Raw genomic sequence first — 16,921 nt, 5'->3', positions numbered from 1 at the left:
GAGACTCAAGGTCAAGTCCAACAATTGAGGCATATAAGCCTTCCTTTGCTAAGAAATTAGATAGGGGTCTTTGGTTTCAAAAGTGTGGGGGTGATGCTGTGGTAATTAGCTAGTTATTAATAACTAAAGGTGTGGTGCATGAAAATCGTGTACGGATTGGCGGGGCGGGGAGGATCCCTCAGCCCGGCCTGCACCCTCTCACAATCCAGAATCCCTCGGCAGTTGGACATCCCTCTCACAATCCTGGACTGCTGACTTCTAACCACTAGCCTGCGTACTTGACTGATCGCCCCTAACCACCTCGGCCGGCCTGGCTGATCACCCCTAACTGCCACCACCACTGCTTCATCCGGAAAGACGTCCAGAATGATGTCCGGAAGATCATTCAGCTGTCCGGTCTAATTAGCATATTACACTTTTATTATTATAGATGGGAAAGAAGCAGAGGGGGAAGGCAGACATTATAGATATGTTATTTGGGCAGCTTCACCAGGAAGCTGCAACTTTGCACGCCACAGAGAACCATCTGTCTGTTTCCTGCAAAACACTCGTGTGAGGGGTCAAAAAAAAGGGGAGATAGTACATCCACAGTGAAGTTTGGGTGATTAGAGAAGGCACTTGTCTGTTAATGGAGCCTGGGACACCATAGATTGGCCAGAATGGGTGGAGCCAATCCAAGCCCATTAAAGTTTGGGACTATATAATCCCCTGAACAAAGATTTTGCTCTCTTGTGGCTCTTGGCTCTTGGCTTTCTTGCATTTGCCTGTGTGGCCTGTGGCCATGTGGACTCGACACGCAATAGACTGATGGACTGAAGCTGGCCTGATGCTGCCTTGGACTATGTGGGCATGGAAAGGAAGCTCTGGACATTGACTCTGAGTCTAGTCCTGCTGAAGCCCCAGCTACACTTTCTCCTGGGGGGATGAAGGGAAGTGGGACCTTGAAAACTCAGGGATTTGTTTCCATGCAAATAAAAATCACTCATTCTCCTGTGTTAGTCTCAGAAAAGTCTTTTTCTTGAAAATCCAGAAGAAGCCCATTCCCACCAGCAACAGGTGGGAACAAGGAGCTCCCCCCACGATTAACAGGGTGAGGGTAATTCACAGGAGGATAGGAAAAGCTGATGTTTGATAATTAGACATTTGTCCTGCCATTCAGATAGGTCTTTCAGATTAAAAGTTATCACTATAATATCTCTCTTTCTAGTACAGGCTTCTATCTAAATTCTGGTAGGCAGTTATGGGAGTGGTAAAAGCCTTTTCTGATTGTGCTGGGTCTTGATTGCCTTCAGCTCACAATAATCCACATGACAGAGTGATACATTTTGGAATGGCATATTCTGTTCTCCTTCACTGGTAATTTGGTAGCCATGATGGTGGGAGTTTAGAATATTCTCTGTTGATTATGCTATATTCTCAGAATGGTTGGAGGATTATCAGAATGGGGTGGGGAGGTGTGAATAGTTTAAAAACAGAACAGAAAGTTGATAGTTGTCTATGAGAATGGAAGAGTATTGGGCAGCACTATACAATATGTTTGCTGGACGGCCTAGAGCCTCTTTGAAGTTACTGCCCTTGAATTAAAGTGCAAATAATCAGCATGGCTGTGTGTGTGTGTGTGTGTGTGTGTGTGTGTGTGTGTGTTTTCAGCTTAGGAATTGTAGGTACTATAGATTATGTTTTGCCAAGTGATTGTGACAAAGTGAGAGCAAGACAAGAGAGTCAAGATGTGTAAGGGACCCATTATAGTAATTGACCATGGAATCTAAACTGGCTTGGGAGGGAAGTGAAAAGGTGATAAAATCAATGAGTTGTAGTTATTGATGACTATGCCATCAGAGGGTGAAAAATTTAATATAGCCAGAGACACTTGAGATCCCTTCAGTAAAGAACCCTGTAGGATAAACCACATAACTAGTCCATGCAGCAGGCACATTGAGCTCTGTAGAGAATCAAGAAATTTTCAGGCTTGGAACAGCATACAGTTCAATTTTTTTACATTAAAAAACAACAACCCACAAAATATAAATTATATTTATTACAGTTTAAAAGATTATCCTTCATTGTTTGTAATTGAATAATGCATTCTATGTCCATTAACAGTTTAATGTAATGGAGAAACTTGTGCCTGTCAATTGAGACTTAGCCATAGCTATATTTTATTATTTAAAAAATATATGTAACTAATTCAGAAAGCTTTTCATGATAATCTGATTTATATTTATGTCTATCTTATTTTCTGAATCAACAGGAGCAAAGTCCTTTAAACCTTATGACTAAAATTACATTCATGAATTTTAAAATCCTTCTGTAGGAAGGACTATTTGCCAAATTTGCTACAGTAACAATCCATCAGTAATAGGATTCTCTTTTCTCAGGTTAAATAAAAATAGAATAAGAAATTCTTCTTTGAAACTAATCTCTGATGTGTTTAACAATGGAACAGAAGCCTATTAGAAGATTCATGCTATTTAGAATGAATTTTTTGGTTTGCAGATGTGAAGTGAAAGAGACGACTCAAAACAGTGGAGATAAGCTAGTTTAAAATTCTTCACAAATTATGGCGTATTTCTACAAACATCAGGTAAAACATGTCTTAGGGAGGTGTTGGTATTCTTGCTTAAATATATGATAAGCCTATGAACTAAAGATTACATGGGTTTTGACTTTGTCTTGAATATTAACCTTTTCCTGAAGATAGTTAGAACTAATACCTAAATATGTCACTGTTTTCTGGGGGCTAGGATTAATATACAGACCTGCAGAAATGTAGTGAAACCATATTAAGAAACAAATCTAAAGTCTATAATTTAAAAAATAATGACAACAGCACTTGAAATATGGTGTCAGATTGCTGAGCGACGTCAGCGGGAGATGAGGAACTGGGTGCTGGCCAGATAGAGAACCGATGGGACATTGGGAAAGCCAGGTTGGAAGATGACCTTCAAAACCATGAAGGAGACTACAGATGAGCCTATCTAAGGGCTTTGCTCTCCGGAATAGATTTTATTGAGTGTAAAGCAGGAAGCCGTCATAACTGTAATGTTATTACCTCACCATGTCTTTCAAACATAGATAGAATGTAAGATTAAAGTTCCCCAGTGCCTATTTATTTTATTGTAATAAAATAAAATATACATGAGTATTCAGATAAATGTCAGAAAATAATTTATAGGGAGTTATTGTTGTTAATTCTGTGATGGTAGAGTAATATATTTTTAAGTGTCATAAGTAGGCTTACAAATGCCTTCTCGCTCTCTCCCTCTCTCTTCCTCTCTCTAACATCAATAACAAACATTTTTTTAAATGTTGCCCTAGCCAGTTTGACTCAGTGGATAGAGCTTTGGCCTGTGGACTGAAGGGTCCCGGGTTTGATTCTGGTCAAGGACACGTACCTCAGTTGCAGGCTCTTCCTTGGCCCTCTCTCTAGTCAGGGTGCGTGCAGGAGGCAAACACTTGATGTGTTTCTCTCTGTCTTTCCCTCTCCCACTCTCTCTAAAAATCAATGGGAAAATATCCTTGAGTAAGGATTAAAAAAAAGGTCTTCTCTTCAAAATTAATTCCCTTTCTCATAAACAAATACACGTGGTCAGGGCAATATATGTAGTAAGTCAATGTACTAGAGCCCAATAATAAAATTCTCAAATCTGGCACCTTAACTTCATCAAAAATACACATAGATAGATAGATAGATAGATAGATAGATAGATAGATAGATAGATAATTTGCCAAGGAGACTTTCTTAACCATAGGAGGAAATAAAGAATGTGCTACACACTAGCATAGCGATTGTAGGAACAGGTGTCTATTCATGACTTTAGGTGGTGATAGTTCCCAAATTTAAATCCACAAGCCAGACATTGCCACTGAAATTGAGACAATTTACTTGACATTTCACTTGAATATCTAATTGGGATCACAAACTCAGTGTTTCCAAAATAAACTGTTCCATCCAGCATTCTTCCTCGCCTTTGCATTTCCGCACTTGGCCCTAAGTGCTTGTTTCCTCTGTCCTCACTTTCCGTAGCCAACAATTAGCCACGACTTCCTCTCACATTTATCATTCATCCGAGTGCTTCCTCCCTACTGCTTCCATGTGTTCAAAAACATCTCTTCTTGGACTATTGCATAATTGTCTTAACTGATCTCTTATTTTCTACCCCTCAACCTTTCAAATGTCTTACAGCAGCCAATTTTTCTGGCTTGACCGTTTTTTCTATATATTTTTTTCTATCTTAAAATCTTTTCTCTATCGCACTGTTTTTTAGCTATAATACCAGAATTTTCTACACAGTTTTTGTTCAAAAAAAAATGCTCCCAGAATTTATTTTTCATTATAGCCTATTCTGGATTGTTTAATTTGATGGAATCTTGAAACACACAGAATGCGTATCAAAGTTTCTTTTGCATTCTGTGTCAATACGCTTTCTTCGAGATGAACTTCTGTGCTAGCTAACTTTAGTTTTTCTTTCTCTTTTGAATTTCCATTTTTTTCTTCATGAGTCTGATGACTTTCCATTATCTGCTTATGTTTGCAAATGTTCATTTATAGCAATAGCTTTCAAATACATTGTGCTTCATAATCACATCCAGAGATATTTTTTCTTAAAATGCACATGACTGGACCCAACTAGTACATCCTGAATCAGAATGAGAAAGCCCAGACAAGCCCACGGTCCAGTATATTTTGAGAAAATGTCTGAGGCGATTATTACGCATACCTCTGACTAAGAAAACTGGGTCATGTTGGCATATTGATAGCTTCTTTGCACTTCCTGACCAATTGTGTAGATCACTATTTCATTGATTTTCTTTCTTTTCTGTTTTCTTTTTTTTAATTGATGGGGGTGACATTAGTTAATAAAATTATACAGGTTTCAAGTATATAATTTATAATACATCCTCTGTATATCGTATTATGTGCTCACCATCCCAAATCGTCTCCTTCCATCACTACTTAACCCCTCTTCATTCTCTACCTCCCTCCACCCACCTCTCTCTCTGGTAACCACCATACTGTCATCTGTGTCTATGAGGTGTTTTGTTGTTGTTTTCCTAATCCCTTCACCTTAGTGGGCTTCAAGGCCATCTCAGCAATCTTTAGGGAGTGGCAAATGAGACCTGTTTACTGTTACAACTCAATTCATCCATGTCCTTTCCTTAACAAGTCAAACTGGGGATACAATGTTGCAGCCAGGCCAGCTGGCAGACAAGTGCTGAAGAATTTCCTAAAGTAATTAGTTTTCTTTCTGCTCTTCACACCCCCTTTCCCCAAACCTGCTTGCACCTATAGCTTCTGTTATGGTTTCTTAGTGATTGCATTCAGCAAGAGCTACAGTATCAGTGACTTGTGGGACTATACTAACAGCTGATCACTGTATTGGCTTTCTCCTGAATGTTTTCACAGACAATATTAGTTAGGGATTCTACCTCCTCTCAGTTTCATACTAGCACTCTCAGGAGCCTGTGATACCTACCCCTCACGTTACCTTTGAATGCTCAGTAAAATCTGAGGATGAGCAGCCCCTGGGGTGCACTTTGAGGTCACCCAATATTCTTTAGTTTGTCCCCTCCCCATTTTCACAGAGCTCCCCACCCAAAGCCCTTACTCTCAACAACTGCTGCCTTAGTTTGGGATAAAATTACAGGAAATTATTTACATATTTCTCTGGGAGTCATTCTTTTCAGGTATGACATCATTAGTGGTATTTTTTTTTCAACCTGACTCTTCTGCATCATATATTACAGAAATTTATAGATCTTTCTGAAAGTCTTGGGTCCTGATTTCAGCAGCAGAACAGAACTTTTAATTATTATTATTATTTGTCATTCATGAGAGTAGGGGAGTGAAGAGGGTACAAATTGCCATTTTAAATACTAAAAAGTAAACACTTGTTATTTATATGTTTTATTTCTAAAATTTGTATTTGGTCTTATTATTTAATTTCAGTTTCTCTGCTATTTCCTGTCTTGTCATTCCTGTGCATATATCTTCCCTTGAGCATAGTTATAAGAACTGCTTTAAAATCCTTGTTTCTTAATCTCAACATTTGAGTCATCTCACATCTGGCTCCATTGATTGTTTCTCTTCAGAGTGAATTATCTTTTCTAGCACCTTTGTAAATCAAGTATCATTGGATATTATCTTAATCTTGAAGAATATTGTGTGTGTGTTTTCTCTTTTAGCAGATAGTAACTTGGTCTAACTCATCTCATAAAACTCACTCTCCCTTGTGGTAGGCATAACCTCAGTGTATTTTGTGTTTGTTTTAATCTAGGTAGGTTCCTGGAGCTACACCTCACATGCATGGTGTGATAGCGGGAGGGCTCCAGGGCAAGTCCGGCCCATCTCGCTCTTTCCTGATCAGCCGGACCCCGACAGCAAGGTAACCTACGGGTCAGAGCATCTGCCCCCTGGTGGTCAGTGCACCTCATAGCGAGCGGTTGAGGGGCCTTAGCATATCATTAGCACATTATGCTTTGGTTGGTTGAACAGACGACTGGATGACTGGACACTTAGCATATTAGGCTTTTATTATATAGGAAGTTTGGATCTGTGAGAAGCTTATTAAGCCATACTGGAAATGGACTCATATTATTGAAACAAACAAATAATTGTTAAAAAGAAGAAAATGGAAAAAAAATTATAGTGTTTTCTCTTGAGAGGCTTTCATTGTTTAAACAATTGTTTCACATTATGTAAAATATACATAACTGACTTAACCGTATCTTGTAATTGGTTATTTGAGTGGGTTTTTTAAATATTCAAAATGATAAATATCACTTCTAGGAATTCAATAAAATAAGGGACAGAGGACATGGGGGATAAATTCCTTGGAGTGCATTTCCCATGTAGCACTTTATTGGTGAAATATATGAGTGATTTTATAGCTCATATTACAAACAACAAATTTTCTCTCCTAAAAGATGGAGGCAATTTAATATCAACATACAAGTATACCTACTCTTCCATATCACAACAATAAATGATATGTTTGACTCTCATTATTTTCCTATCTGTACTTGACCTTTATTGCTTTGGCTGTCTGGTGTCCTTCTCATTGTTCCTGTGACAGTCAAATGTTTGCAGAGTCAGTCTTCTCCTACCCTAAGTCCACACTGCTTGAGTGGACAGACCTACAACTGGCTCTTTCTAAATAGTAAACATTGATTTAAGGACTAAAAATGACTTCAGTTGATTCAACCTGATGGATGCAGTCTCTGGTAAGATCATGCTATATTTTAGTTTAGTCAACTAGATCCCCAGAGCTGCATTTCTCTCTGCCTTAGCTGAACCTGTGTCAGCAATTTTTGCTTTGAATATACATATATATCTTTGAATATACAAACAATCTTTTATTTAAATACACCAGAGTAACTTTTGATTGTTTGAAAAACATTTACCTAATTGTAAACAGTGATATACATGTATAGATGTATATTTTGAATACATATTCAAATATATTTGAACATTTTGAATTACTAATAAGCGTATGAGTGTCCATTATAATTTGAAATTGTCATTTAGCAATTCAATGAATGTGACACCTAGCATGACACAACATACTATTAATTTGGGGGATAAAATACTAATATAATATAAACTCTGACTAAGGAAAGTTACAACATATTTGTAGAGTCAGGTATGCAAATACCTAACAATAATCAGTACATTCCAACTGAACACTTCTTTTTCTACTTTTCAAATATAACTTATCCATTATCTATATATATAAAACCCTAATATGCAAATAGACTGCATGATGGAACAACCTAGTGGCTATGACATGCACTGACCACCACGGGGTGTAAGTGGAACATGGCAGGTGTTGGCAGCAGGCAGCAGAGAGCTGAACATGGTGGGCATCGGCCACGGTGGGATGGTGGAGCAGGTGAGCAAAGGCACCAGATCAAGGTGGGGCGCCAGTCGCTGTCATCGGGGCAAGCCTCTGGTGGTTACTGAAAATTCTTTGCTCCCGCATGCTGTGGTCCTGCTGGTGTTCACACCCACTGCCAGCGCCCAGTGTCAGTCCTGATCACTTGGTACCATCAGTGGTGCGAGTAGCGGCTGCCAGCCCCAGTAGCCCCCGAGGGCTTCTCAACCTCCCCCTGCTCCTGAGGGGTGATCAGGGCAGCAGCCTCCTCTTGCACCTGCTGACAGTGCCGGCCCTGCTTGCACCTGCTGCTGGTGGCAACCCCAGTTGCTCTGTGCCATCAGAAAATGCAAGTGGGGCCAGTGCTGTCAGTGCGTGGGAGCGGCAGTGGCAAAAGCGGGGTTGCTGGCAGACAGGGGACTGGGGTCTGCAGTGGGAGGGGCCAGGCAGGGGCATGGAAGATGGGTCGAGACCTGCCCCTGTGCCCGTTGCAGTCTCATGGCTCACAGTTCCTTTCAAGGTGCATGAATTTGTGCACTGGGCCCCTAGTTTATATAATAAAAGCCTAAGTAACCGTTATGGTGGAACCACCAGAACGACCTGTCGCTATGATGAGCACTGACCACCAGGGGGCAGACGCTCAACACAGGAGCTGCCCCCTGATGGTCAGTGTGCTCCCACAGGGGGAGTGACGCTCAGCCAGAAGCTGGGCCCACAGCTGGTGAGTGCAGCGATGGTGGTAGGAGCCTCTCTCACCTCTGCAGCAGCGCTAAGGGGCAGCAAGCCAAGCAGTAAGGAGAAGCAAGCAGGTGGGCGTTAAGGAGCGAGGGGTCCCAGACTGCAAGAGGGCACAGGGTTGGTTGAAGAATCCCCCTACACAAACACCAGTGCATGAATTTCATGCACCGGGCCTCTAGTACTAATATATCTGTATATACTTTTTACATTTGAATAATGGGTTGACTGCTATATTTATAACATATTTTCTTGTTTTCCTTTAATATTTGTTTTCATTACATTTTACTAGTGGCCCAGTGCACAAAATTCATGCACATTAAAAGGGATTTAATTAGGGGAAATATTTTAATATTGCTATTTGCCTATAATAGAAGTGTCAGAGATGAAAGAAAATTAGTAAAATGTATATGAAAATCTCTCTCCTGTCAGAGTCTGGGGCATGCCGTGGGACCCAGAGTCAAGTCCCCGCCCACCCACGTGTGCCTCAAAATCGTGCAAGACCCAGACCCAGCCGACCCCACTCCTGTCAAGCCCCACAGGGTGGTGGGCACAGCCTCAGGTTCCCTGTCAAGACCCACCAGGTGGGGGGCACAGCCTCAGGTACCCTGCTAAGCCCCGCCAAGTGGGGGGCACAGCCTCAGGTCCCCTGGCCCAGCCTCAGGTTCCCCAGCCCAGCTTCAGGTCCCCTGGCCCCAGGGCGGGGGGTGTGGCCTCAGGTCCCCCAGCCTGGCCTCAGATCTCCTGGCCCCGGTGCAAGGGTGCGAGGGCATGAGGGTGTGAGGGCGTGACCACCATTTGCATATTAGCTCTTTATTATATAGGATTGTATGTTTTATTAGAATATCATAATGTATAACCATCCATCTGATTCATTTAAAATATTATGTATTTTCATTCAGCTGCTATAAATGCATTTTGATAAATTGTTTTTAACATATAAATTATGACACATGGGCCTGGCTTGTATGGCTCAGTAGTTGAGTGTCGACCTATGAACCAGGAGGTCATAGTTCGATTTCTGGCCAGGGCACATGCCTGGGTTGTGGGCTCTATCCCCAGTGGGGGATGTGCAGGAGGCAGCCAATCAATGATTCTCTCTCATCATTGATATTTCTATCTCTCTTCCTCTCCCTTCCTCTCTGAAATCAATAAAAATATTTTTTATAACACATGGTATAAGATCTATTTACACTGCTTTTATTTTTATGTGTAATTATACTAATGTTGTCTTAATAAAGCTCTCTCATCATAGTTTTACTTTTAGTTCCTCATGTAATCTTAGTATCAAAGTTTGAATTAATTATTGGAAACAGTTTTTGGAAAATATATATTATCATATTTTCTATTTAAATATTGTACCACATATGTCAGATAAGTCAAATTTATGATACACTCTAAACTTTTGAAGGGCAAGTTTACCATCAACACCTTAAAAAAACTTTTGCTCACTTTACCAGAAGTTTACTTTTCTTGAAAGTTTTATGAAATACTTAACAGGGATACTAACTAAAACTGACTTGTGTTCACCTAGGAATGAATGGATAAAGATGATGTGAGATATACATATATGAATATTATTCAGCCACAAGAAAAAAGCAAATCCTGCTTTTTGTAACAACGTGGGTGGAACTAGAGGGCTTTTGGTAAGTGAAATAAATCAGATAGAGAAAGATAAATACTGTATGATGTTACTTATATGTGGAATGTAAGAAACAGAGACTGGAATGGTGATACCAGGTGCTGGGGGCCAGGGGAGGGGGCAGTTGGGGAGATGCTAAGTCATAAACATGTAAAGAGAAAAAAAAAATGTTGTAGATATTTAATGCACAGCATAATGATTATAAGAAATAATACTGTATTATATACTTTGAAATTACTAAGAGACTAGATCTTGAATGTTATCACCATACAATGAAATAATTATGTTACATGATAGAGGTATTAGCTAAAGCTATGGTGATAATCATATTGCAATATATAAATGTATCACATCAACATGTTGTACACCTTAACCAGGAGTGGGACTGTCCAGCCCACAGGCTGTATAAGGCCCAAGAAATCATTTGGCCTGGCCCTCCCAAGGCATTAGGGGTGAGTTAACTAAATGTTGGACCAAATATAGCAGGCTAAATTTTAAGTTGATAATTTTGTGTGGCCCACGAATGATGTTATAAATATCAAAATGGCCCTTGGCAGAAAAAAGTTTCCTCAGCCCTGCAAATTATACAGTGTAACATGTAAATTATATCTCATTAAGACAAACAAACAAACAAAAACCAAAAGACATGTTCCCGGTCATTATTCCAATATTTTCTCCCAGTGATACTACTGCACCTATTTTGAAATACAGTCAAATTTAACCAATTGCCAATCTTTTCTCTTCCAGGGAATTTGAACAGAAATAGTCTTTAAAGTTCCAGAACTGTTGATATTTTTCCACCAGCATATCGATACTCCTCAAATACCTTTGTTGTCATCTTGTAGACTATTCTGTAGTAGGTGAGCAAAGAATGTCAAAGACATTTTGAAAGGCTGAGGAACTGTTCCTGCTTTTTACATTACTTTTAAAAGTAGCCCCACCATCCCTAGATTTTACCCATCTGAGAACAATGTCATAGAAAGATCTAGTGCATGTACTACACTATAACAACAGAAATATTTCCTCCCTGAACAGGAGACAGGCAATTTTATAGTAAATAAATCCCAACCTATAGCAGCATTTCATTAGATTCACAGCTAGAAGAGCCTTGATTCTCTTTAAAAATACAAATGTATTATAAAGGAGTATCCTAAACAGAAAATAGCAAGGATGATGACATCTGTGCTATACTTAGAATGAGTCTTTTCTTCAGTCTGTAATCCCTCCCAGGATGGTAGACTCTGAGCTGAGACACAGCTTCACTTTCTCAGGTGCATTTTAATATTTCAAGAAACAGAGGAGGAGCAATTTAAATCACTCATCCGAAACTTCCAGGCCTGGGAAGTGTTAAGCCTATAGCAAAGGTGTGATCCACTTCTTTCAAACCCTCTATTCATGCCATGTGTTGGTTGTGGTATAGGAGCCAGAAAACAGGGTCACTCAATATGTCTCCTTGTTTTCCTTCTCTGTTCTAGGCTTTAAACAGTGACAAGTGAGGTAGGTCATGGACCCACTTCATTTCTCATCAGAAAAGTTAGTTACAAGGAAGGTAAGTTGGAACCAGAGTGAATAGTCTCCGTGAACAATGAGGAACCCTGGAACAGGGATTTCAATACATCAGAAAAACATACAGATAGAGGGATTTAAAACCAGAAAACAACTACTGAAGTAAGAGATTAGATTAAACTCATTTTAGACATACCAACTCTCAACAAGATTGACCACATACATGGTTTCTGAATAAGTTACTAGAAAATAAGTAGCATAATAAGGGAGTAAATCAAGAGAGAGAAAAAGCATAGAATTTAAGAATAGTGAATCTTGCCAAAAGTCTTGTGAATAAATGACCAGAGCCCAGTGTATTACAGAATAATTAAAATGTTCTTGATTACAATTATCATTAATCACCACTATTAAGACATAATGGGCAGACACAGCGGACTCTCATAGCCAGTTAGCCAGGAGGTCAAATCACCCCCAGTATTGCCGACAACAATCAAGGCTAAACTACAACAAGACTGCGCACAAAGACCACTAGGGGGGTGCACCAAGAAAGCATAAAAAATGCGGAGACAAAGAAACAGGATAAAACTGTCAATGGAGGATATTGAGTTCAGAAACACACTTTTAAAGTCTCTTAAGAACTGTCTAGAAGCCGCCGATAAATGTAGTGAGATCCTCAAGAAATCTAATGAGACCCTCGATGTTATGATAAAGAACCAACTAGAAATTAAGCATATACGGACTGAAATAACGAATACTATACAGACTCCCAACAGCAGACCAGAGGAGCACAAGAATCAAGGCAAAGATTTGAAATGTGAAGAAGCAAAAAACACCCAACCGGAAAAGCAAAATGAAAAAAGAATCCGAAAATACGAAGATAGTGTAAGGAGCCTCTGGGACAGCCTCAAGCATACCAACATCAGAATTATAGGGGTGCCAGAAGATGAGAGAGAGCAAGATATTGAAAACCTATTTGAAGAAATAATGACAGAAAACTTCCCCCACCTCGTGAAAGAAATAGACTTACAGGTTCAGGAAGCGCAGAGAACCCCAAACAAAAGGAATCCAAAGAGGACCACACCAAGACACATCATAATTAAAATGCCAAGAGCAAAAGACAAAGAGAGAATCTTAAAAGCAGCAAGAGAAAAAAAGTCAGTTACCTACAAGGGAATACCCATATGACTGTCAGCTGATTTCTCAACAGAAACTTTGCAGGCCAGAAGGGAATGGCAAGAAATATTCAAAGTGATGAATACCAAGAACCTACAATCAAGATTACTTTATCCAGCAAAGCTATCATTCAGAACTGAAGGTCAGGTAAAGAGCTTCACAGATAAGGAAATGCTAAAGGAGTTCATCACCACCAAACCAGTATTATATGAAATGCTGAAAGGTATCCTTTAAGAAGAGGAAGAGGAAGAAAAAGGTAAAGATACAAATTATGAACAACAAACATGCATCTATCAACAAGTGAATCTAAGAATCAAGTGAATAAATAATCTGGTGATCATAATAGAATCAGGGACATAGAAAGGGAATGGACTGACTTTTCTTGGGGGGGTAAAGGGGTGTGGGAGATGAGGGAAGAGACTGGACAAAAATCGTGCACCTATGGATGAGGGTGGGGCGGGAACTGGGAGGAGGGGAGTTATGGGGGGAAAAAGAGGAACAAATGTAATTTAAAAAAAAAAGGCAAACAAACCCTATAGCAGGAAAAAAAAAAAAAGACATAATGGCAAACATTTATTGTCCACTTACTATATTCCAGGCATTATTTTTCATATGCTATCTCATTAAATACACACACATTCCCATAAGGTAAATACTGCTGAGGACAAGGAGCTTGCCTTAAGTGAGGGAGGCAGGCTATCAATCCAGGCAGCCTGATGCCCGAACCTATGCTCTTTTTGTTGTTTTTGCATTCATAGTTTTATTTCTTACTTATTACAATAAAGGATGAAAATGGAAAACCACAGTATGGTATAATTAAATAAAAATTATATCATATGCATCTCTTTTTTGTGAATTTGGACCTTTATACAATTTGTAATACAGCATTCTACAAATATATTAGTAAAGACCATGTCATTCAGTGGGTGTATCTGTCATGGGTAAATCAAATTGCATATATCTGGTCAAAGGATATTTTAATTGATGAAGAAAGCCCTCTACTTAAAAGTAGACGATATGATGAATCTTGTTTTGCTTTGTTTTGTTCCACTTTTAAAATAATTAAGTACATTTAATAAAATTTTAAAAATATTAAAATAAATAATTGCATATAAAGAACATAATAAAAAGGTCTTTGAGATTTTCACATTTCTACAAACTAAGGGTCATTTAAATTTTTTTAACAAAATATAAATAATTGGAAATTTTAATTATCCTTTGATTTTACACATACATACAGATAGGGCAAACGTAGGTTTACAGCTGTGAGTATGCAAAATACAGTGCAGAACCTACACTCTTATCTGCTATGTTCCAGAGCCCCTACATCAATATCATCCAGTAGGAGGCACATTTTTTAAATCAATCAAGAGTCACCTGGAGTAAATAAGTGCCCTCCCCCAAAAATATTAAACAAAATTAACTTCTCCGAATCTAGGATTAAAACTGTCTCATAACTCTGGTTTGGATAACTATAAAAAAGGCATTACATTGAAATAATTTGCTTATGCAACCACACAGATAAGTTATCCATGGGAAAAATACTTTTCTCATTGCAGGATCAAGTTTCCTATTCTGTGCTTGTTTTCTAGTACTTGGAGCTTCAACATTATGCAGGTCTACATTATGAGTTGTTGTTTTTTTATCACCCAACCACTAAATAAACATTGTGTGCAGTCAAGAAGAGACCTACCTTATGATCTACATGATGCTGAATTTATATAATATTTATAATAAAACATCATATTTATATTAAGACATGTGAGTTTTACTTGTGGTGCTTTATCTTCTTTAAAAAAACATTTTTATTGATTTTTAGAGAAAGAGGAAGGGAGAGGGAGGTAGAAAGAGAAACATCAATGTGGGACCAGAACATAGATCTGCTGCCTCCTCCACATCCCCTACCAGAGATCAATCCTGCGTCCTGGGTATGTGCCCGGACCAGGAAACTAACCAGCAACCTTTGTGCATGTGGTGCTTCCTCTTAATTTAAAGTTATTATCATGAAGAAAACAGTTGATTCTATATAATTCACTTATAACATAATTTAATTGGCAAGTAAATTAAAGTGGTTTATGCAAATCATTGAAATATAGCATTAATACTAATTAAGAATGAGTAGCTAACAAAATTAGACTAAAGATAAAAATGACAGTACAAAAAATGTAAATGAACGCATTACAGTAGTCTTTATAGAAGGGCAGAACACTCTGAATTGTTTTTTATTTGTTTATTTATTTTAGAGAGAAAGGAAGGGAGAGATTGATTTGTTGTTCCACTTATTTATGCATTCACTGTTTGATTCTTTTTTGCGTGACTGTTTTGAATGTACTTTATTTCTCCAATCATGCCATATTTTAATGGGTACATTGTGCTTTCACTTGGCATCAATTATGAGTTGGTTTTGAAGCAATTCATTATTACACCAGCTGGGATGATTCCTTTGGGGTGACTCTGCCAATACCGGAGAGGTTCCATTCTGTTCCAATATGTGTTGCTATATATGTCCATGCAGCAACACAGAAAGTGGCTCACTAGCTAATACAGCATCACCATACGTGTCATGGAAATCATGTGTCCATTTCTGGGGGATCTGCCTTGCCATTATTTGCTGGATGCTTCGAACTGGGAGACAACTTAGAACATTTTTGACCCTCAGAAACATCGTGAAGCTGACGACAGAACTGCAGCAGCTGCAGCTGCTGGCGGCTGGAACTTTGTGTCAAGTGCCCTTTCCAAGAACCTCATTGCTTGATTCTTGTATGTTCCCTGACTGGGTACCAAACCCACAACCTTGGCATATCGGGAAGATGCTCTAACCAACTGAGCTACCTGGCCAGAGCCTAGAATTCTCTTAATTGTTAAACACAGAAACAGAGCTTTATCTGTTAATCATAAATGATGATTATTATAAGAACTCCAGAGTAAGTCAGAGACTAAAGGAGACAGGCATTAGGAAGAAGCATCAGGATAAGGGCAGCTCAGAAACCCTCAGCTAATAGATCACCAGACAGGTACACTTTAAGGACTTGACACTCATATTTGCTTCTTTTCTTATTGATATTTTCCCACTGCAATAGTATTCCTCATATATTAGGAGAATGGCTTTGCATCCTCATAAACCCACAACCAGAAAGTAAAGAAGGTTTCCCTACCAGCTAAAGTACAACAAAATGAGAGAAAATCTCTGGCTCAACTTGGATCACGTATCTAATCATAAATCCATCTCTGTAGCTGTGGGGTAAATACTTATGTTGGCTACTTTGAATCAGATGTTTTGACAATTTATTTTTACCGCATGTCCTATTGCCATGTCCGATTCCTATAGCCACTTCTGATTTCATCTGCAGTTGTGGTAGACAGCGCTGTGCAAGGTTAGACTTATCCTGGAAGTATCCCCCTTGAGGGAAAATTTAGATTTTTTTCTGCTTTTGTTGTTGTTCTTGTTCAGGACCTTCCATGAAGCCATAGGGTCCCATCTACAGGTGCAGCCTGGGAAGTGGCAGGGGGTGGGGGAGAGCGGTATCAGCGTCCAGGGAGCAACCCTCCATCAGGGAGAATGAGAGCTGGTGAAGAGAAGCCCGGTTCCCCACAGTGATAACCAGATTAATAGTGCCCTTTGGGTTGGTCTTTCCCTGGATCATTCTCGCCACTCCCTCATTCTGGCTCCTTGGTCACCTCCCAAGTAAACCACTCCCACCTGATGCTTTTCTCAGGCTCTGCTTTCAAGGGAATTCAAACTGAGGTGCCCATAACTTGATCCATTATTTTATCCAAGAAATTAATTTTCTCTTGAAGCTTCTCCACAAAAGTACTGCTTATCCCCTTTTATTCACCAACTGCAAACTTCGATGTGGTTTTCATGCCTTCTCCACCTACACTGTCTGGATGATTCCATTAGTCTCTTGTCTTTAAAAAAGCATCTGTACTCTAGTGATTACAAATGTACACCTTTAGCTGAGACCTCTTCCTTGTATTTCAGGATTTTTAC

The 16,921-nt window shown here is 39.2% G+C and overlaps 1 pseudogene across 1 annotated transcript; it reads right to left on the bottom strand.

The window, feature by feature from the left end:
* Positions 1-15,350: 15,350 nt before the first annotated feature.
* LOC308527762 (cytochrome c oxidase subunit 7B, mitochondrial-like) lies at positions 15,351-15,595 on the bottom strand (annotated as a pseudogene). The gene has a single exon. The product of its transcript is annotated as a cytochrome c oxidase subunit 7B, mitochondrial-like (transcript).
* Between the last annotated feature and the right edge of the window lie 1,326 nt (positions 15,596-16,921).

The sequence above is a fragment of the Myotis nattereri genome (genome assembly GCF_964212035.1).
Source record: "Myotis nattereri genome assembly, chromosome: 1".
Taxonomy (NCBI): Eukaryota; Metazoa; Chordata; class Mammalia; order Chiroptera; family Vespertilionidae; genus Myotis; species Myotis nattereri.
This window is presented reverse-complemented; position numbering and strand designations above follow the sequence as displayed.